The sequence below is a fragment of the Alexandromys fortis genome, unplaced genomic scaffold (genome assembly GCF_014885135.2).
Source record: "Alexandromys fortis isolate MF-2015 unplaced genomic scaffold, M_Fortis_MF-2015_v1.1 scaffold_0, whole genome shotgun sequence".
In the NCBI taxonomy this organism is placed as follows: Eukaryota; Metazoa; Chordata; class Mammalia; order Rodentia; family Cricetidae; genus Alexandromys; species Alexandromys fortis.
In genome coordinates, this window is record NW_026067949.1 from 6,905,068 (window position 1) to 6,928,335 (window position 23,268).

Genomic DNA, 23,268 nt, shown 5'->3' on the forward strand with positions numbered 1-23,268 from the left:
CAACATTTCTCTTGAGATGCTATTGATCTAAGAAGTAATATTTAAAATGACCACTAGATGGCAGGGTTCCCATTTCAACGGGAGTGCTACCTCTCTTGTTCAAAACTAGTAAGAGACGCCAATAAATAAAATTTGCAATGTGTTTATTTGTACAGCTATAAATATCACACATCTGATCCCATTTACCATTGGGTCTATATTTCTTAATGATATAAGTCATTTTTTCTAAAGTCGTATCGAAACAGTTATTTGGTAAGCAAGCATATTCTCTCCCAAGTAAAATTAATTCTTATTTTCTTCATTTTAACCATAAATAGAATACCCACAGTGTCATTAAGTATTTGTGGGTTTTTTTGTTGTTGATTTTAGTACATTTCCGAGCCCTCAAGAAGTGTGGATATCTCTGGAAATTTCTTTAAACTTGGAGAAAGCCCAAGAGCACCTGGTGAAGTGTGTTAGATTCTTTGTGTGTGTGTGTGTGTGTGTGTGTGTGTGTGTGTGTGTGTGTGTGTGTTAGATTCTTGACAGGGTACTCGTTGCAGTGGAGAACCATTGTGACCCTGACCAACTGTGATGGCCCGAGAATAAATACCATAAAAGGAAGTTGAAGTGAAAGTCCCAAGAAGGGAAGGCACTTTGATCAACTAGGCAAACACACATGAACCTCTGAAAACACATGTTGAGGCCGTGAGTAAAACCACTTGTATTGTTACCAGTTATCATGGTTATGATGGTTGGCTTCTCTGTACTTTAAACCATTCTGAGGAGTGAGTCCCCAACACCGAAGGGTTGAATAAAAATGTAAGAAGTGTTTCTTATACATCTACTGAAGCAGACACTGTTTTAGTGAAGCAAAGAGTCCACACTTGAAGAGTTCACACCCAGCAATGTTTTAGTATGGGGGAGAAGATCAGCAAAATGTATTCCTTTCCAGTATTTAGTACTTTTAAACTTAAATAAATAAAGGTATCCCAGTATACTAGGAATACAGCCCTATCTTTCCATTTGCACATCAGTTCAACACTCTCAAAATAATCTCTCTTGGGGGGGGGTGACAAAACAGAACAAAACCTAAACATGTGATCTTTAGGGTAAAATATGAAAGAAACACTCCAAAATATTGACTTCTTTCAAAACAACATACTCAAGGATGGGTTTAGTTTATTCTTGAAATAGGCCCTGGCCCTGTAATGTAAAGTAGACTTTTAATCTCACTCCAGGCTCAGTGCTGTGTTTGAACACTCAGTGTTTTCGATTCATTATGAGGGTTTTGCCTGTCTGTATGACCATACTGTATAACAATGAGTACTAGCACAATGGATATGTATGCATGCTTAATTTCCATAAATTACACCAGCAACCAGCTGTACGTTTCCATAAAGACAAATTCTGATTGTAAACCATTAAGCCTAATTCAGTGTCCTTTGATGTCCTGAGAAAGACCATGGGGGGAGTAAGCATTGCCACATGGCCATGTGTCCCTAGAGTAGGTGCACAGGAAGGAGGGCTAGATCACTATTGCCCCTCGTGTTTCTCCATTAACTTGGATGTGTACTTTGAAGACTGAAGTCAGCCCCTTTCCAGAAAGTGGCAAAAAAATCCTAAACAGTGCTGACAAACACAGACCTTTACCTGAAGCTAATGCTAAAATCTGATTCCAAAGGTTTGTCCGTTCTTTTGATTCTAGCCATTAAGGTGGATGTTGAGTCTGGCTGCCCTTTAAGCAATGATCTAACTCCTTGGACTATTTCATGCTAAAATTTGTGCTTAATTTTACATTTCCTCTTTGAAATCTTCCTTGTAGCTGATTAGATCAAAGCAAATGCCATCCAGGCATCTGTGGCAGCCAGGTGCCACGGAGGTTTCATCATTTGGTTGTGGAATTTCCTGCATAGTCTTGTTCTCAGCGTCCTGTTGACATAATTTAACATTCAGGCTCCAAAGCCTTGTGTGAGGCTCTTGCCTTCCTGTTTACTTTCACTCTGTGGAGCGGAGCTCAGCATTGCCTCTTCTGAACCTGGAATCCTATCACTTTCCCCCAAAGCCGGGAAGGTGTGAAAGCAAACAGAAGAAAGCAAACAAGGTAGAGGCTTCTCAACAGGGCCTCAGTGATTTCTCAGCCCAGAGGCAGCCTGCTAGGGGGATTCTGAGCAGGAGGCTGGATGGAGACCAGGCTGGGATACATTGTCTGGGTCCTGCTGATCTGATCCTACACAGAGTGGCTCTGTTGTGAGATGTGGAGTTTAGGAATTCTGATCTCGCTGATCCAATGCATCAGCAGCAAATTAAAAGCATTTAAACCTAAGAGAGGGCTCTCAGGTTCTGAACCCTGACTGGATCCTGAGCATATTACTTCTGAGTGATAATTCATGCACATTTTTGGAAAGATTATCCTCTCCTAACTTGTACACACTGGCTGAAAATCCTAGGGGCTGGGTTAGTAAGTTCCAAGTGGATCCTCCCAGTTCCAATGAATCAAAAACTCAGGACAAAGGTTTTTCACAGATCTTCAAGAGCAACTCGAAACTCTAAGCCCTGTGCAGAACACACGCTAGCGGTCTGTGTTTGTGGAATGTGATAGGTGTGAGCCCCAGGGGTTGGTGGGAGAGGTGACATGAGAGGGGTCTGCCTCCCAGATGACTTTGAAGTATCTGGGAGCCCACAGGCCGGAGCAAGGAGGAACTGTTTTATTTGCATAGCTACTGGTGAAGTGGCACAGATGTGGTGTGGGTACCACTGCAGGTGTTCTGGGGTGTCAGTCAGCCGCAGAGAGGCACCTGGACTCAGAAAGGTCAAGGTTTCTCAGAGTTCAATGTGGATCTGGATCCCATGATCCTTTGCCCATCAGCTCAGTGCACACAGTTTGCTCTAAGTAATTGCGTGCGACGTTTCTTTGAAATTATCAACATTCAGTAAAAAAAAGCCTGCATATGTTCTACCTGAACATTCTGGAATTTGGAATGTGGCCTTTCTACTGCCTCTTTCAGCTAATATACCACATTTCTCACTTTTCCTGATGTTGATGACACAATCTAGGATTTAAACCGAGGAGATTTAAAAACCAGCGTTCTGGCAGGACAGGACTTACTTTTATAATCCGAGCACTCTGGAAACTGGGACCAAAGATACTGTGAGTAAGCGATCAGAATGGGGATCAGGCCTGTCTGGACTGGAGTGAGAACTTGTCTTCAATAAAACAGACAGATAAAACTTTCTAATAAATGTGAACATATGTGACATTGCACATTGTCTTAGGTTTCTATTGCTGTGAAGAGACACCATGCCCACAGCAACTCTTACAAAAGAAAACATTTAATTGGGGCTGGCTTAACAGTACACAGGTTTAATCCATTACTGTCCTGGCAGAAAGCATGGCAGCACGTAAGCAGACATGGGGCTGGAGAAAGAGCTCAGGGTTCTACATCTGGGTTGGCAGACAGCAAGAAGAGAGACTAGAAGACTAGCCTGACTTGAGCATCTGAGACCTCAAAGCACACACCCACTGACACACTTCCTCCAACAACACTACACCTACTCCAACAAGGTCACACCTTCCAACAGTGCCGTTTCCTATGAGCCCATGGGACCATTTTTATTCAAACTACCACTCAGTTAAGTATGAGTATATATTATTTTATGCATATTAAGCTACATCAAGTATTTTGTCATCTGCTTTAATTGAAAACTGTTTAGACTTGCTCTCTGTTTAATTTTAATCTTATCACTCATCATCCTTAATGTCAAAACTGTTCCCACACATTACATTATGTTTACAATTTTAGGAAGAGTCATCAATGGTAATTTTTTCTTTCTTTCTTTCTTTCTTTCCTTCTTCCTTATCCATCTCTCTACTTTTTTTCCCTTCCTCCCCCCTCTTTCTTCTTTCTTTTTTTCTTTTTACCTACTTAAAATTTTAAAGACACTTCATCTAAGGTCATGATTTTATCAGATGTAAATCTGATTAACCTGTAGAAACTTGAGATAACAGAATATATTGAATTCATTCAGGTGATGCCTGAGTATCCAGTTGGTGCTTGATGGACACACTTTTATCTTGTGCTGTGTGTTACAGATGCTTCCTGCACATATTCTAGAAGCAAAGTGCATTTTCAAAATCTCAACCTAGCACTGGCTTTCTCTTGCCCTGTTCCAGGATAACATCACTTGCTATATATTTTAAAAACAGGGCTTTTGTTGACTGAACATTTCTATGGGACACTTACTGTCTCTTAGGTTTTGCCAATGAGTAAACAGGACTGCAGTTTTCTGATACTCTAAAATTTGCACTTATTGGTAGATTAAACAATGTATTTAAAAATAGTTTAAATTTAATTCTTTAATAGCTTCATGTATGTATATACTCTATTTAGATCATTTTTACCTCTCCATACCTCCATAGCTCTTTCTTCTTCCTCTTTAATCTATTGTTTTCAAAAAGTCCCACTTGTTCATGAGTTTTGTTTTACTTTCATGACTATTGAGTGGATGTTATTTACTTGAGCCTGAGCATAACCCCAAACGTAGGTAGAAAACAAGTTCTTCTTGCTCATCTGTCAGGAGATACCTGTAGCTCCTCACCTAGGGGTGGAGCTTCATGAGTCCTCCCCCATCTATGATGAAATGTGTATCAGTCAGTTTTGAGGGTTATGTGCAGGCAAACAAAGCAGCTATGGGTTCATGAGTGCAGAAGACAGGTCATATCCAGAAGACAGTATTTTACAGCCTTCATCCTTACCATCTGCCCTTTACATTTTTCTGCCCCCACCTCACCAGTGTGATGTTCTGTGAGCTTTGCAGGGGGTGACATAGCTGACCCTATGGCCATTTTCTTACTCCAGAGCCTAGTTCTTTGTCTCGGGTTCCAGGATGGTGAAGAATGACAGTTGAGGATGGAAGAAGAAACGTTTATCAAGAAGTAAAGAAAAGCTCCCTACCGTCAATAGGAGACTCAGAAATGATTTTCCAGGTGACAGATTTGGGTAGAGACTTTCAGATCCAGGGACTGAGCCCTTTCAGTCCTGCCCATGTACAAATAGTTCATTCAGCTGGGAGAAATCTGATGGGTTAACGTCAACATATGTAGGGAATTATGATTGATTGATGAATCATGTGAAAGATCATAGGCTCAGGAAGAATTCCCCAGCAAGAGAAAGGAGGGCCAACAATTTCCGGCAGGAGGGGAAAGTAAAAGAACAAAGGCTAACACCTATTCAGTATCCTGATAAGTCAGTGATTTGTAAAGTACATTGTTTAGCTTACGGTTGTGTAAACTTTATTGCAAAACCTCCGTATTCCAGGAGGGAGCTACAGGCTCCACCCCACATATGGATGCTTTTGTTTCCTCGAGTCCTGTATTTCTCACTTGCTGCCTTTCCAGTGGGGCTGCTTTGCCTTTGCTTCCTGTCATCCCTTAGGGCTGATTAATCAAGACCTGCTTGTTCTCTGCAATCACACCAACTACCGGTCTGCAATGACTGAAACCCCCTGCAAGAAGAGCTTCACTGACAACGGCTGAAGCCAGCGCTAATTGGCTTGTTTATTGGTCATGGTTCAGACTCTCACATTTTTTTTCCTCAAAGTTTGGGGTTGCCCTGCAATGGAAAGTCTTGTCTTTCTGGGCCCTCCTTTAAAGGATCAGATTATATATGTTATCCCGGTCAGTGGACAGTGTGCTTCAGAGGTGCAGTATCAGATTCGGTCACAGCTCTAAGAATTTCTTCGGAGCTCAGTTGAGGAAGAAGCTGGCTCTGCCCATTTAGCTCTAGGACACTGCTCGGAGCCCGTTTGAAATTTCTAACGTGGGACTTTAGTCCTATCAGATTGCTTTTCAGATCTGTTTCAAGGTTCCTTTTCCACATCCGTACACTGTTCTGTTTTCTTACCAGTTTCCCAGCATGTGGCTCTCTTAAGTGTCCAGACTCCAAACACACCATGCAGTAGACATCTCTCTCCCGTCCCCCTTTCTGTCTCTGTCCTCTCTCTCTCTCTCTCTCTCTCTCTCTCTCTCTCTCTCTCTCTCTCTCTCTCTCTCTCTCTCTCTCCATTTATAGGTTAATTATTTCAAATCTTTTTGAAATGACATCTTGCATCTGCTCAGTCCCTGCCAGGGCCAAGCAGTCTATGCCAAGAAGAGAGGGGATTTCCTGTGTTCTCCCCCACTGTTGCCACCACTGCCTTGGGTCTAGTCTTTCCCAGGGAATTTTGGGGTGTCCTATGTTTCTCTGACAGTTGTTTTACAGCTTTCCTTAGACTATTCACCAGAGACTCAGGCCAGCCTTGCCTGGATGTAGCTTGCTCTCTTCTGAACTAAGAGATATCTGATCTCCTCCCACTGTCTTTGTTGCTTGTCCTACTAATTTTGACGAGGTGTTTCTTTTTGAGTTTTCATGTATGAGAAATGTTTCTGAGGGTATGTCGGTGATTATCTTTCTTTCTCTCATAAATGTATTTTAACTGATCTTTAGAGTACCTTTCACAGTTAAAAAGCATTATATTTAACACACCCATCTCTCATTTGCCTGAATCTCCTTCATTTTTTCCATTATTTTGTTCTAAAATAGATGATTATTAGGTTACTTTGCCTTTTCATTCTTTTCACCTATAGTTTTTAGTTCAAAAAGTGTCGGATTCTTAAATATTATTTCCCAGTGGTAGATAATTCTGCCTTTTCTAGTCATTCTGGTACGTATGGGTTCCCTAAGAATAACGTTCAGATATTTAAAATGTACTTCCTCTCAGCAGTTTTGTTCTGCTGACGGACGAGCGTTGGCACCATCCACAGGCTGATCTCTCTAGGAGCACAGTATCCTTTATAGGTCTGAAGTTCTCCGTTCACTCATCCTTCCAACCTTAGGCTCCACTGTGTTTGTGAGCTGAAGTAGGATGAAAGAAAGTCTTTCAGCGAGGCTTCCTGTCTGAGGCTTACAGATCTAAGAGAAGGGACAGAGGGAAGTTTTAACTTACTCCAGATCTCCTTAGCCATTTCCGAGACAAGGCACTGAATGAGAAGCTGGGAGACAGCAGCGACTGAAAGGCACCCTGCTCCAGTCACTTCCTCTGGGCCGAGGAAACTCCGTCACTTTACTGAGACTCCCGAGAGATTTCTGTAGATTCCTCTTTTCCTGACACCTACAGATATTGCTCTGATATTTTTCTTTTATCTCTGTGCCCTCTAGCATCTTTGGTGTCAACACATTCAGTAGGGTCCTTTAGAGTTACCTGACCCTTCCTAATCTGTCTGCTAGACTCCTCAGTATTCTGAGTGGTTTTCGGAGGTTCTCTTCCAGTTTCCCAAGAATATAATTCATCTCTATGTAACAAATTTTAATATGTTTCCAGGAATTTGATTTTTCCCGAACTATTTTGTAACATGTATGGTCAGTTCTTCCCCCTCATTAACTTTCCCATAGTCTATTGTATACATGGTTTCCAATTGCGAAGAATTTATACCAGCTCTCCTCTCAGTGACTTGAATGATGTAATTATATTTGGGCCAATGACAGGATAGATATAATACAGCAGCTTCACAACTTAAAAAGAGAAAAAGTGCCTCAAAGAGGTCTCCATCCTTCCTGCTCCTTGGAATGTTCTAAAAACACCCTTGGTTGTATAGGGAAGAAACTATACTTTCTCACTAAAACACAGATTTGGTGGTGGATACCTAGCAAAAGAGATTACCGAGATAAAGAAATCAGAGACCATCAAGAGTGAAGAAGAAAAGAAAACAGGATAATTGTATTTTTCTGAGAGCCCTGCAGAAGTACAACCAACCAGGGGATAAACGTTTATATTCCAAATGGTAATAAATTTGGGGAAAGGTAACAAGACGCAAGTGTTCAGATTCCTCTTGATCTCTCTCTCTCTGTGACATTACCTTTGGATACAGGGTAGGATACCTGTCACCGAGGTCTTCAGGGGATCAGGGCAAGATGACTTTCCTAGCTGTGATGATCTGCTTCATACGAAAATGGGCAAGGGGATTTTCTTCAACATGAACAGCTGGCGCCAAGCGGAGGGGCTTCCTCGCTTCTGCTGTTTCCCTAAATGACTAGGTGCTGTGCGGTGGCAGTAATGTCCTGACCATGTCACTCTCTGCGTGTACCTCCGTGCTCACATCTGGACTGCTGAGGGGATGCAGTCTGATCCTTCTCTCTCTGTGAACATGACCCTGCTCTGCTTTCCAGGACTGAGATGTGGATAGTATGTCAGTCATATTTCATGGACTATGGGCAACATCACTACCTTCTCCCACTTCTGATACGATTTTAAAAAAATGGTGAAATTCTGCTCAGACAAGGTAACTCTGCCTGTGACTGTGTTTCCTCTTGCCACATCCTATTAAAAGGTAGCATTTTTATTCATTACTGGAATGCATTATTTAGAACGCTCTTATTTCTGTCAGGCTGCATTGAGCCCAAGAGAGCATTGTAAATTGTTCAGGATTTAATCATTCAATACAGGGAAATAGAAGTACACCCAAAAAGTGCACTGAAGTTTATAGGGAAGCGATTTTAGAGGACAGTGAAATGGCAAGAAGGGTGGTGATGATAAGGGTCCCTGAGCTCTTCTTTCCGCGCTGCCAGACGAGTTCTCCTGCATTTAATGCTTCATTTTCCTGATGCAGTCAGCACACAGGCTGACTTCTCTCTCTCTCTTTGTGAGGAGGAGTAACAGATAAATAGTCAATGAACCTGGGATTATTCCTTAGTATATAATTAGCACTAGTCCATCATGAAGAGACTTTAGTCCAATAATTCAAGAAATGTCTAAAGTGTAGCATGCAGAATTCTTTCTCTTCCAAACGTACAGAACATGTCTTCATTGCTGTCAGCTACATACACATGGCAGACTACAGTTTCCTCAGAACTTTCAAACTGCTAGAAAATCAAAACAAATGGCCACCATTTATTGCGGGCCAGAGAGGAAGGAAGAAGGAAGGAAGGAAGGAAGGAAGGAAGGAAGGAAGAAACGAACAAACGAACGAAGGGGAAAAGAGATGGAAGGAGGAAGAGAGAGGGATGTATTAAGGCATGGCATGTATTATTTACTAAATTATAAGAATTTACAGCTTTTTATTATGTACGACCTGACATGTTAAGAATTGATACTTATTGTACATGTCTGATACATAATTAAAACAGTTATTATTGAAGTAAAACAAGGGAAATAGTTCCCTCTGAGTTGGTGTCAGGAGACCTAAGCTAGATTACTTATGTGACACGATGTTTACCCAAATGGCTCTGAAATGCCACATTGTTGGTAAATACTCAATATGCAATCTTTTTGGTGACAGAATATCTACAAAACTAGTTTGCAATAATCCAAGTGTTATAGAACTTTGGGGGACCGTTTTCTGGCTGTCAGATAACATTAGACAAATTGTGGTTTCCCACCTTGCAGGTCTTAGTCTCATTAACAGACAAAAACATGGGTGGACTCAAGAATTTTTTTTATTTGTGATTAAGACATTAAAAACCTTAACTTACATTTATTTTGAATTATGTGATACAACATTATTCATGGCTATCGTCCTTCTGTTTGTTGGAACCCCAGAAATGACTCATTTTCTCTGGTTGTGATTTTGTATCCTTGAACTCACCCTTCTTCTGCACCTTCTCCATCCCCTACTCTCCTCAGCCTTCGGTAACTAATATTTTGCTTTTTGCTTCTATGAGGTCTGTCATTTGAGACTCCCCTATGAATAATATCACAGAAGATTTGTCTCCTTAAGTCTAGATTATTTTATTTAATGACTTGATGTTCATCAACATTACCACAAAATGACCAGGCTTCATTCTAGTCCTTCCATTTGGGCTAGTCTTGTTGATCATGACTGACTTACCCAGCCCGCTGTTATTTGACTTTTGTTTATTTCTTATTGTCCTTCAACTAACTATCATAAGACTACAGAAGGAGCTAACAAATATTCTTCCATATTTTCTATTTTACATCTAGACTACTGTACATGCAATACATTGCACATGTAGTAGACTGTTCATGTAGTATACTGTGTGTGCACAGAAGTATAATCTGGGTTAAAGTGGAGGCATAGGACTGGCTCAGTATATTTGTTCTGCAAATTAAGGACCTGAGTTCAAATCCCCTTTACCCATTTAAAATATATTTCAATTATTCCCCCAAATATAGGAGATTTCTTTCTAAAAAAGCAGATTTTGTTTTATTATAGCTTCAGTTTTTCTTATTGTGAGTGAAATTAATGTATTCTTGATTTAGTTTGTCAGGAGGCATTTTGAATATTTTTCTGTAAATATAGTGGGCTTACAGCCGACAGCCATGTTTTCTATGGGGATGCTGTTTTTATTTTCTTTATTGAAAAGAAACTAGCACTTTATTTGTGGTATAAGCTGGAAATCTCCATTCAGACTTTATCATTTTTCTTTCAATTTTATTTTATTGTGTTTTTTTTCTAAGCACATTTTGTTTTATGTATGCGATTATTGCATTTTTATAGCTTCTGCATTTTAGAAACCCCTAAAAATGTCTTTACTATGAGTCTTATTTTTTCCTTAGTCTTTATGTTTCTTTGCAAAAACTTTGATTAATACAGAATTCACTTTGGTGCAAAGCAAGAAATCAGATTTTACTATATTTTCTGCCAGATGGCAATCCATTATCTCGTATACAATTTATTAAAGAGTTCACAATTTCCCTTTGACTTGAAATGCCAAGTTTATCATATATTAAATCATCATATGCATTTGATTCTATATGTGGATTTATTTCAGAATGCACTGATATGTCTACATATGAACATATTAAAACTATTTTAATTCTATTTTTTCTTAATATCGCATAATACTTATTGTGGCAAATCTCTCATTTCTTTCATTTTCAGAAAATTTTTAGTTTCCCCCCTTTTTCTTTCTAATTAAATTGCAAAATATGCTCAAATAGTTTTTTAAATGCAAGTACTCTCTTTAAGATCATGATTCATTCATGCATAATTTTGCCAATAGAGTACATTCTTCCTCCTGATGTGCTCAAAATACTCTAGCCCACTTTCAATGTGTTGCTTAAAATATTATCAAATATAGTCTGGAGAGATGGCAAGGAGGCTGACAGTACTTACTGCTTATGCAGAAGACCTGGGTTCTGTTTTTGTATCCACACGGCAGCTCACAACCTCATTCAACTTTGTTTCCAGGGGATCTTGATACCTTCTTTTGGCCTTTGTAGTTTCTGTACAGTGTATATAAATATATGCATAAAAATAAATAAATACGATTATTACCAAATATATTTGCAAACAACCCAGCATGACCGAGTTTGTAAGTAAACATACAAAGGACGTTGAGAAAAGAGTTAGGTGAATGTCTGAATATGGGTTGACATATACACACATGTATTCATACATATATGCATATGTGTATAATGTATACTTGAGAAAGGATTCTTGTATGTAAAACTCTGAAAATGTTATCAATTATTTTATCAAAGGCAGAAAATGGTATCAACAGAATGAGCAATAAAATAGAAAAATAAGTAACTTTCCACTTGTGGGAACTTTTGAAGTAAAAACTAAGTTTTAGCTGGGCAGTGGTATCACATACTTTTAACTGTCTCTCAGAAGGCAGAAGCAGGTGGAACTATGAGTTAGAGGCCATCCAAGTCTACAAAGCAAGTTTCAGGATAGCCAAGGCTAAACAGAGAAATGCTGTCTCAAAAAATAACAACTACAGTAAAAACAAACAAACAGAAACTCAAAAATAATCAACCAACCAACCAAACAAGCAAAACCTTAGCTTCATTTATTGTTTTACACTATAAAACAATTAACTAAAAATAGTAGGTTAAGTAAAACAAAGTTTTGTTTTTTTTCTCATGGTTTCTATGGCTTTTGATACAGAAGAGCTGATGGTAACTTAGTGTTTAAGGTGTCTTCAGAGCTTGTTGTCATCTGTTGACTGGGACTGTATAATCTTCAGGCTTGCTGGAGGAATGAAGATCTTCCTCAAGTTGGCTCTTGCATGCTTAGCAAGTTGGTGTTGTTCTGAGGACTTCTGTTCCTCTCCATGCAATTTGGAGTGTACAGGTGATTATCTCAATTGTGTCTTGAGGTTGATTTGAGTTTTCTCCCCACCTCAAAAAATATGGTACATTATAGTTCCAATACTACAGCATATGACTTTATTTAAAAATATAGTTTTTTACAGAGAGATCCCAGTTGAAAATAGAACCATTAGAGTGGACCCCTCTTTAATAAGTCTGATGGGGATTTTAATTAAGTTAGAGAGAAGATAAAAGAATAAGAAAATACAGAGAGAATAGAATGTGACAGAGAAAGACTGAGGAGGGTTATCTACAAGCCAAGTCAGGCTGAAGCTACCAGCTCAGAGAAGAATACATAGAGAATATTTTGGCATTTATTTATTTTCCCATGTTGTCCTAGCAAGAAAGATAGGTCAACATAAGTCATTTAAATGCAGCCTGGAACAGTGACAATTACTACACAGGCTTAGCCATACAACAACAAGATCTGTTGTTGTATTGCATAACAATATAGGTTTTATGGCATAGGAAGCACAAGTAATGGACAGTGACCTAGTGTAGGTACATGGCAAGTTCCAGTGTTAACATCCCAACCAAACTCTTGGAATTCTGGAAAAAGACTACAGATCTTATGCAACTTGATGATTTCATGCTATTTGAGTTCTTAGGACATCATTTCTTTAATAAATATTCTTTATCTGAAATTTAGATGTCAACAAGTGTTGCACTTATGAAGTCTTAAAGTTAAATAAGGCCTTCAGCCTCTATTCTGAGTTGGGGACAGCACATCTGTGATGAAACACAAAAGCAGAGTTAAGTCCATGAGCTGGCAGCATGCACTTTAATGCTAGCTAGTTGTACTAGAGTTTATTCTGTTGCTTATACACATGTACTTAGGAGTCCCAAAAGAATATGTGGAGGCATCAGTGAGAGATCTGATCTCCAAAATATACTGAGAACTCAAAAAATTGGTCATCAAAAGATCAAATGATCCAATAAAAAAATGGAGTACAGACCTAAAGAAAGAACTCTCAATAGAGGAATCTAAAATGGCTGAAAGTCACTTAAGGAAATGCTCAACATCATTAGTCATCAGAGAAATGCAAATCAAGACAACTCTGAGATTCCATCTTACACCTGTAAGAATGGCCAAGATCAAAAACATGGGTAACAACATATGCTGGATAGGGGTTGTGAGGTAAAGGGAACATTCCCCCATTGCTGGTGGGAATGAAAGGTGGTATAGCCCCTTTGATTATCAGTATGGTGATTTCTCAGAAAATTAGAACAACCTTCCTCAAGACCCAGTAATACTACTTTTGGGTATATATCCAAATGATGCTCAATTGTGCCATAAGGGCATGTGCTCAACTCTGTTCATAGCAGCATTGTTTGTCATAGCCAGAACCTGGAAACAACCTAAATGCCACTCAACCGAAGAATGGATAAGGAAAATGTGGTACATTTACACAATAGGGTAGTACACAGCAGAAAAAATTAATGACATCTTGAATTTTGCAGGCAAATGGATGGAGCTAGAAAATATCATTTTGAGTGAGGTAACCCAGATACAGAAAGACAATTATCACATGTACTTACTCATAGGTGGTTTTTAAACATAAAGCAAAGAAAACCAGCTTACAAGTCACAATCTCAGAGAATCTAGACAACAATGAGGGCCTTAAGAGTGACATTCATAGATCTAATCTACATGGAAAGTAGAAAAGGACAAGATATCCTGAATAAATTGAGAGCATGGGGACAATGGGAGAGGGTTTAAGGAGAGAGGCAGGGAGGGGTGCAGAGAAAAAAAAAATCAATAAAAAATAAAAAAGAATATGTGAAAGATAAGGGGGGAAATTCAGTTTGATTTATGAATATATTAGGTTGGTGATAGGCAATACAGAAAACAGATGATACTTTACAGCCTTCATGTGTGGGGAGGGAAATGCGCCCAGTTGCACTTCTATAAATAGTGAAGTTAAGAATGCTAGATATATGAGTTTCTGTCCGGAGAAGTAAGTGTCAAATTATTTTGCTGGTTGTCTTAGTTAGTTGGTTACCCATAACATTCATACATCTATGCCTCAAGGTAGGTTCCTCATACTCCCAGTGGATAATCTGATGCCCATGGATAATTTTACTGCATCAATGTACTCAGTGATTAAAAAAATGGAGAGAAATGAAATTTAGAGGAGGATATGGTTTGGGAGGATGTGGGGAGGAGTTAGAATGAAGCAAAAGCTGCTGGGGTGGGTTGGATAGATATGGCCTCCACAGACTTATGTATTTGAATGCTTAACCTATAGTAAGTGGCACTATTACTAGATGTGGCCTTGATGGAGTAGGTATGGCCTTGTTGGAGGAAGTGTGTCACTGTGAGAGGAGGGCTTTGACATCTCATGCACAAGCTATGCCCAATATGGGACTTGGCTCACCTCCTCTTGTCTGTGGATCAAGATGTAGATCTCTCAGCTCCTCCAGCACCATGTCTGCACACTGTCATGTTTCACCATGATGAGAATGGACTAAACCACTGAAACTGTAAGCTTGCCCTCTAATTAAATGTTTTCCTTTATGAGAGTTGCCATGGTCATGGTGTCTCTTCACATTAACAGGAACCCTAACTAAGACAACTGTCACGTGCATTTGATCAAAAACCATTGCATATATGTGCATATGTATATGTGCAGGTTGCAGACAGCTCCAGTTTGAGATGATTTTTTCGAATTTTCTACCTAAGTGAACATTTTTCAGTAAAAGAAAACTTAATAATTATTACCCAAGTTATTGTATCTATGTATAGCATTTTCATAGATACCATAATGTAGACATGCTTACTTGTGTTGGGAGAAAGAGGTAAGTAATACAATATATGGGTATGTCTGTTTGTTTATCTTTATCTGTATCAATTGTGTGTTGTAGGCTTGTGCTGAGAATAGAATCAAAAATAATACATCCGCGGAGAAAATCAGAATTAAAGCAACAATATCCCAGAAATACAGAAAGTTCAACATAAAGGTAAAGATAATAATATTCAGCCATCATTAAAAACTATCTGCAGAGCAATTGCTCCTGAGGAAAAGCAATGGTGTAGAGTGGAATTAGGGTGAAGACTAATTAAAGTAGCAGCAATTTGAGCTTTCATCTTAGACATCTTAAGTTTATCCATACCAGTGCTTCCTTGCTGGGGAACCCATGTTAAAATCTGAGCAGTACACAGAAAAGGCCACAGAATAGGCGTTCATGTATAACACAGGCTTAGATGAAAGATTTGTTGGTGCTCAGGGAAGAAAGGGAAAGACCCAGTGTGGATTAAGAGAAGATTGCTGTGTAATGGAACTTCTACTTCCCCCTAATTCCAATGTTAAAATCCTTAACCTTCAATGTGATGGTAGTCAGAGGTGCGGCCTTTGGGAGGCTATTAGTTTAAGAATTTAGACATCTTGTACATGGGATTATGCCTTGTTATGATTTGATAGAGGAGTGTTTGCTCACATGCTTGGTTTTAAACATATGGATCTCAGCTGGTAGTGCTATTTCTGGGAGGTTCTGAAAACGTTTCAAAGTAGAGGATGGTTGGAGGAAGTAGGTCTCTGACAGTGGTTACTTTGTGTATAATATCCTGGACACGTCTGTCCTTTCTGCACTATCATAATGTGAGCTGTCTGGAAATCTCATGTGACCATTTAGTGGTAGACTGACCCTTTGAAAACATGGGCCAAAATAGATCTTTCCTTTTATAAAATTACTCTATCAGGCATTTTGTTATAGAACTGTAAAAGCAATAAAAATTATCCCAGTGAGTTCTCTGAGCCCCATCCCACCATCTGAGATTGCAGTGAGAAGTCAGTGGTCTACTACCAGAAGGAAGTCTGTATTCAGATTCAGCCATGCTGATACCCTGACCTCAGGCTTCCAGGGTCCTGAGCACAAAACATAAATTTCTATCACTCATAAACCACCAACCACCTTTCTTTATGACATACTGTTATACATGCTCAAAATAAAACACACAAACCTGTAGACAGATAGTATCCATTGTAATTTTGTTGTTAAGTAGTCTACGATATATTTCTCTGCTCCAATAGCCCATTCTTCCACTGAGGTTCTTTAAGCATACCATCTGAACAATGCCTTTCTGTTTCTCAGAACTTCATTGTACATGCATTGCTACTATCATCTAGATATGTATATGAAAATCCAATCCTTTATTTGAGATTCCAGATCCATCCTGGTCTGTAAGTCTTTGGAGAGAACAATATTTATGTTTTAGGGGTGTTTGTTTGCATAGCTAGGTGTAGTGTCTGGAACATAATACATGATTACTTGTGGAGCTGAAACTTAGAGTAAAGTCTATCTTTATATGGATGAATAATAATCATATTTTTATGGGTTTATCTGAAAGAGGAGTTCAGGAGCACAGTAGATATCTTTATTTTCAAGTTTTAATATTTTATTTCACAGAAAATAGACATATTTAAAACTCAGGACATGTCAAGATTAGCTATTTTTTGACAGTTTTTTTCATTGTCCAGGATATTTGAATTTGGTATTGAGATTATGAGAAATTGAGACATTAGGCTGGGGCACAGAGGGCTAGAATAATCTTTCCTATGGGGGAGGAAGAGATATGTTACTTATCAAAATTCCTATTGCCCTTAGCTTGAAAGTTCTTAAAATTACAGGATCAACTTCTCAGAAGACCTTTTGACAAAACCAAATGAAAAAGAAATAAACATATTAAAATCACAGTAGGAAAAGAGTCCAAGTCTTTGAATTTATGGGGGTGGATATTTTGGGTTGTTGGGACAGTCAGTTGGCTACCAATTGTGCCTTGATCAGTCCTTCTGAAGAAAACACAGTTCTTTGGGGACTTGTTTTTAGATAGCTGTTTGCTCAATCATTTGGTAGCCAGGGGAGGACTTAGCAGGTATTCACCTCTGGACTGCTGTTTTTCCCATGGCCAGATGTTTTTTCGATAGGCCATAGACACCGAACCATAGATTATTATATTTTGTTTGAGGGAGTTGCTCCATTCTGCAGCAACTCCATATTTCTATGCTGTATGATAGATATTTCTCTTATGTGTATTTCATTCATCACACCTAATTCATGCAAAGAGTCTATTGCCCTGGGGACTGTTCTGCTTTTTAATGAGTTCACCTTGATGACAACTGAATGTGCCAGATGCTTCGGGAAGCACACATTGCACTTCATCCACGAGGAGATTAACTTTATAATTCTCTCACATGTGTGATACATTTACCCTGAATGCTTTAGCTGAAACGTCTAGATTCTGTTTCATTTTTCATTGTTTTCCATCTGAACTGTAATCTTCTACCTTATCATGGATCTCATTGCTGGGCTGGGAGTGAAGAATACTTTAGGTTAAACTCAGCAGAAACTACACATTTGACCTTGTTGAAAAGTAAATTTCCCTCAACTCACAGTTGTGTAAGATGACTTACTGGTAGTGGGAAAGTCGGGTTGAGTCAGAGGATCACTCCATGGTTTCAGATTAATACTGTAGGTATTGTCTGGGTTTATGATTTATACATATGGATGGCTCCTCAGTCCTGCTTTTGAAATGTAGATGGACATCCTCATTCCAATATTCTGAGGTATTTCTAGGCCAACATACAAATATGTGCCTGGCATCTTAGCAATATTTCTATGCTCTCTATGACTGGGAATAGAACCACTGCTCTTTCATTCACTCATAAAGAGTTTTTCTCATTGTAGCCTTATAATTGCACTATCTATTGCATATAAAGTCCTGGAGTGTGTATTTTAAACACCTCATCCATGGCTGTGTTAAATCAATTGTGATTAACTTGAAACTTAACTGTTGTTTAATGAACAATATTTTTATAATAGTTGTTAATGTATTTCCCTTTGAATAGCTACAAAATTTTACTCTCAAGACAAGATCATGGGATTAAAGTAAGATGTGGGAACATCAAAGAATAGAAGAGAGGGAAAGGGAGGTATGCCATCATGAGGCCTTATGACTTGGGAGTAAGATAGACAAAAGCTAAGTGGCAAGGTGCTGATGTCTAGTGCTGCTTCTCGCTCATCTTCCTTCAGAAGAGATTATTCTTTACTTATTTCCACGTGGTCTGCGAAAATTTCATCTCTGCATTTGGCACAGCATCAAGTATCCCCTACACTGCATGTGTGGTACATTCCTCCGATTCATGCCTGAAGAAAGCATTCTGAAATCTTCAAACTCTGTCTAGAGCAACACAAGAATTTTGAGAGATTTGTTGTACAAATAGTGACCTGGTTCCTAATGAGGAGGTCACAGGAGCAGAAGCTTTGGGAATTTAAGGCCAAAAGCTATAGTGCAGAGATTCATAGTCAAATGTTAGCAAAAACCCCAAGAAGGGATTTTGTGTGTTTGTTGATTACTATATAACCACAGATAGAGAACACTCACCATGCTTGCCTCACACATACCCAATAAATATGTGTTGCATGTATGTATGAAGGAAGATACCTGAAAGAAGTGGATGCCATCAACTACATTTTAGTGATACTATCACAGGAGGCTCAGTGACCAGAAAGAGTGATGGACTTATTTTGAAGACAAGAATTGTTTCAGGCACAACCACAAGAATTTAAGTCCATGTCAAGATGGTTCCTCAATCTGACAATAAAACTTAGAGAAAAGGAAGCCAATAGAGAACTCCTATGTAAAATAACTATAAAAATTTATGTAAATTATCCTCAACCAGTTTCTTTAGTTACTCACCAATTGAATGCAGTCTTGAGGAAATAGGAAAGTACCTTTAAGAATGATTTGCATTGTGAGGCTAACTTTGACTCACTAAAGCATCTTCTTACCTTCTGTCCTCTTTCTTGTTTCTAGTTCCTTCATAAGTATCTGGTCTAGAGGAGTGTCACTGGAGGTATCTGCTTTAGTTATGGACCAATATTGAAGGAGGGAGCTGCTTGTTCTTCCTGGCAGCCCAGCTAGCTTACACACCAAATAACCACACAGAAACTGTATTAATTAAATCACTGCTTGGCCCATTAGCTCTAGCTCTTTATTGGCTAACTATTTCATCTTAATTTAACCTATCTCCGTTAATCTGTGCATCACCACGAGGTTGTGACCTACCAGCAAAGTTTCAGCATGTTTGACTTTGGCGGCTCCATCGCTTCTCCCTGACTCTCTCTTTCTCCCATCATTCAGTTCGTTTAGTTTTCCCTGCCTACCTAAGTTCTGTCCTACCAACATACCACCACAGTGTCTTTATTCCTTAATGGTACTCGCAGCAGACAGAGGGGACTCCCACATCAGACACACTGTTTTGATCAACTGATTTGTAAGAATACAAGCCAGTGATTTCCTCATTGCCCCATTCCTTTAGAGTCACTCGCATCATGATACTATTTGTATTTTATTCCAAACATGCAGTATCCTGGTACTCATCTATTTACCACATCTCTGTTTTTTTCTCCCCATTTGGGCAAATATATACACACTTATAAAGTTTCAACTATGGCTGGGCAGTGCTGGGCAGCCTTTATTCCCAGCACTAGGGAGGCAAAGGCAGGCAGATCTCCGAGTCTGATACAAGCCTGATCTAGAGAAGGAGTTACAGGACAATCAAGACTTCACAGAGAAACCCTGTCTCAAACAAACAAACAAAAATTCAACTGTGAGGCTTCCTGCTCTATAGCTCTTTCCCCAAACCTGCAGTTTGTTTTGGTCACTTATTTCATAGAAATTGCATGCACGTGTACCCTGAAAGTTCTAATAATTCATTTTCTTTTCATGTGACAATAGTTAACATTTTAACCAGCTATTTAGTGTTACTGATTATAATACAGAAGTTTTTGCATCCCAGTATGGCATTTGCTAATAATATAACGAAACAAGTTTGCTTATTGGGTGTTCTTTATAGATTCCTTCAGCCCTAATGAGCAGAAAATGAAAGATAAGTGAGCTTTAATGTTGGAAAGAAAATAGGCTAACTTTCTTTCTTTTTCTTTTCTTTTTTTTTTTTTTTTGTTTTGTTTTGTTTTTTTCGAGACAGGGTTTCTCTGTGGTTTTTGGAGCCTGGCCTGAAACTAGCTCTTGTAGACCAGGCTGGTCTCGAACTCACAGAGATCAGCCTGCCTCTGCCTCCCAAGTGCTGGGATTAAAGGCGTGCACCACCACCGCAAGGTCCAAATCAGGAGCACCAGGAGAGAGAGCACGAGCAAGGAACTCAGGACCGCGAGGGGGGCACCCACACACTGAGACAACGGGGATGTCCTATCGGGAACTCACCAAGGCCAGCTGGCCTGGGTCTGAAAAAGCCTGGGTTAAAACCGGTCTCGCTGAACATAGCAGACAATGAGGACTACTGAGACCCCAAGAACAATGGCAAAGGGTTTTTGATACTACTGCACCTATTGGTTTTGTGGGAGCCTAGGCAGTTTGGATGTTCACCTTACTAGACCTGGAGGGAGGTGGGTGGTCCTTGGACTTCCCACAGGGCAGGGAACCCTGATTGTTCTTTGGGCTGAAGAGGGGGACTTGACTGGGGGAGGGGGAGGGAAAGGGGAGGCGGCGGTGGGGAAGAGACAGAAATCTTTAATTAATTAATAAAGAAATAAATAAATTAAAAAAAGAAAATAGGATTGAATTTCAAAAGAATATTCTTAAGAAATCATGACTTATTTAGTATTCATGGAGCTTCTTAATGTTTTCTAGACTTGAGATAACTAAAACTAAGTTTCAACATAAGGAGGTGTGGAATATGAAGAAATTTGAATCCAGTTCTAACCTCAGCCACTGGCTTGTTAGCAACTTTGGGAAAGTCAATAGACACAGTTGGCTTCAATTTTCTCTTTCATTTAAGGGAAATAATACCTATCTTTTCCTGGTAGATATAAACAAAATGTGTGCTTATGCAGTTTGATGTCTTTTGAAGATTGGAAGTCCATGTTGTTTCTTAGGGGATTGTCATTTAGCATGTCCCTTGCCCCCATTTCATGTCATGTTTAAGTCAGGAACAGGAAAACAATTCCTAGGATAGGATTTGGAGTACTTACGGAGAGAATAGCATAAGAAACACTCTTTTTATAACTCTTGCTTCGATCATTGCTAGGACAGGCCCTTAGTTTAGCATGGAACTTGAATCTATGAAATAGTTGTTAGCTAAATGTCAAGTGAAAGTTATTTAATTAAAATGCTGGCTCAGTATAGTCAAAGACAAGTTCAGACTTCTATTGCTTTTGCAGAGGAAAGCTATTAATGTTTTTTTTGTGTTTGTACAATTTTACTTGAAATGTTTCTGTATTCTTTATCCAGCCATGTTGCATTAGAATAATTGACAGGGATTCTTTGTGTGGATGAAAAATGGCCCATTTTAATTCTTTGTATTTACTAAGACAATTACATAGTGCAATTGTATATATAACTCTAATTTTATTTTAAGATGGAGTAACATTTTAAACCATGCACAGTATTTTGTCTTGAAAATGGCTTGGTAAAACAGAGCATGTTCTGCTGTCAGAAAAGCTGTCCCTAGAAACAGAAAGCCAAGTACTTGCCTAGGAATTATGCCTAGTAAATGACTGAATAAAATATTTAAATTTTCCAATGCTCCACTTGTTTATTTATATGAGTAAAATTTAAATATTTCAAATTTGTATTTATTGTTGCAATAAGAAAATAATTAGATATATAAGATAAATCACTTTTTAGACAGAGATGCACAACTGATTAAATAAAGGGTACGACAAAGCACAAGTGTATTGCGGTTCTATTTTGGGAGAGACCTATTGGGCTCAAATTGTGCTTTTCGTAATTGTTAACAGAATGGTCTTAGGCTGGTTATTTATAACATTCAGCCTTCTGCTGTCCTATTTATAAAAGAGGGGAAAATATTTCCCCCACAGAGTGACATTTGTAAAATGCACATCACGAACACTGAACTGTTTAAAAAAAAAAAGAAAACCTTTTTCTTTTTAATTAGTCCTTCAAATCCAGCCCAACCAAATCCCTCCTACCCCAGGAAACCTTCATTGACCTCACTTTGACTTGTTAGTTACTGGTGGAGGAGACACCTGTCCTTGAAATGTGATAACTAATGGGACAGCACCCCCCATTCCTGCAGCTGTTCCCACATACCCTTGACAAAGGAGGGGAGCCAAGCCATGCATGCTCTAAAAGTCGCATTCCGATAGGCGTTTTAAAGTATGTGTCTGTGAAAACAAGCAAAGCTTATCTCATTTTATTTATTTTTTGATTTTTGTTCATCATCAAAAACAAAATTTAGGGTGAGTAAAATCTGACAAAGTGATGGACATGTTAAAAAGAAACATATGCATTGATTATCACATTGTTGCTCTCTGCCCCTACTGACAAGTATTGACTTCACCAACACAGTGGCAATAAATATCACAAATTTGCCACCTCTTTGTCTTTCAGCACATGAATTGAAAAGAGTATTTTTTTTTAAATTGAGTTGAGTTACTTCTATTTCTACCACATTTCTTCTTTTTGCTTCCTTAAAGCATATACTTTTGCATATAGCATGCTTATGCATACCTGTGTGTGCTTGCCACCTAAAACATGTAGACACATGCATGCAAATACACCACTGCTCATGTAATTTATAGTCTTTCACATATTTCTAGAGATTTCGACTTGGTAGGGATTGTTGTCAGATGTTTTTTTTTTTTTCCTAAATGCGTTTTCAAAATTTCCTCTAAAACAACAGCTTGTTTAGATATGAACTGTTCTTTATTCCCAGGCACTCTGGGAAATTACTGTGGGATGATTCAACAGTAAGTTTTTTTAGAAATCTATCTACTTGTTTGTAGAATTGCAACACAATTGACACAAGCTACCCATGGAAAGGTAAAGGATAGTTCTGCAAATATTTAGAGCCACAGGGATGCTTAGAAGTGCTCTATTTTTACTATGTTGATCCTCCCAATCCAAGAGCAAGGGAGGTCCTTCCATTTTCTGGTATCCTCATCTATTTCTTTCTTCAATGCTTTAAAGTTCTTGTCAAATAGATCTTTCACTTCCTTGGTTAGAGTTACCCCGAGATATTTTATATTGTTTGTGGCTATTGTGAAAGGTGAAGCTTCTCTGATTTCCCTCTCTGCTTCCATATCCTTTGTGTATAAGAGGGCGACTGATTTTTTGGAGTTGATCTTGTATCCTGCCACATTACTAAAGGTATTTATCAGCTGTAAAAGTTCCTTGGTGGAGTTTTGAGGGTCACTTATGTACACTATCATATCATC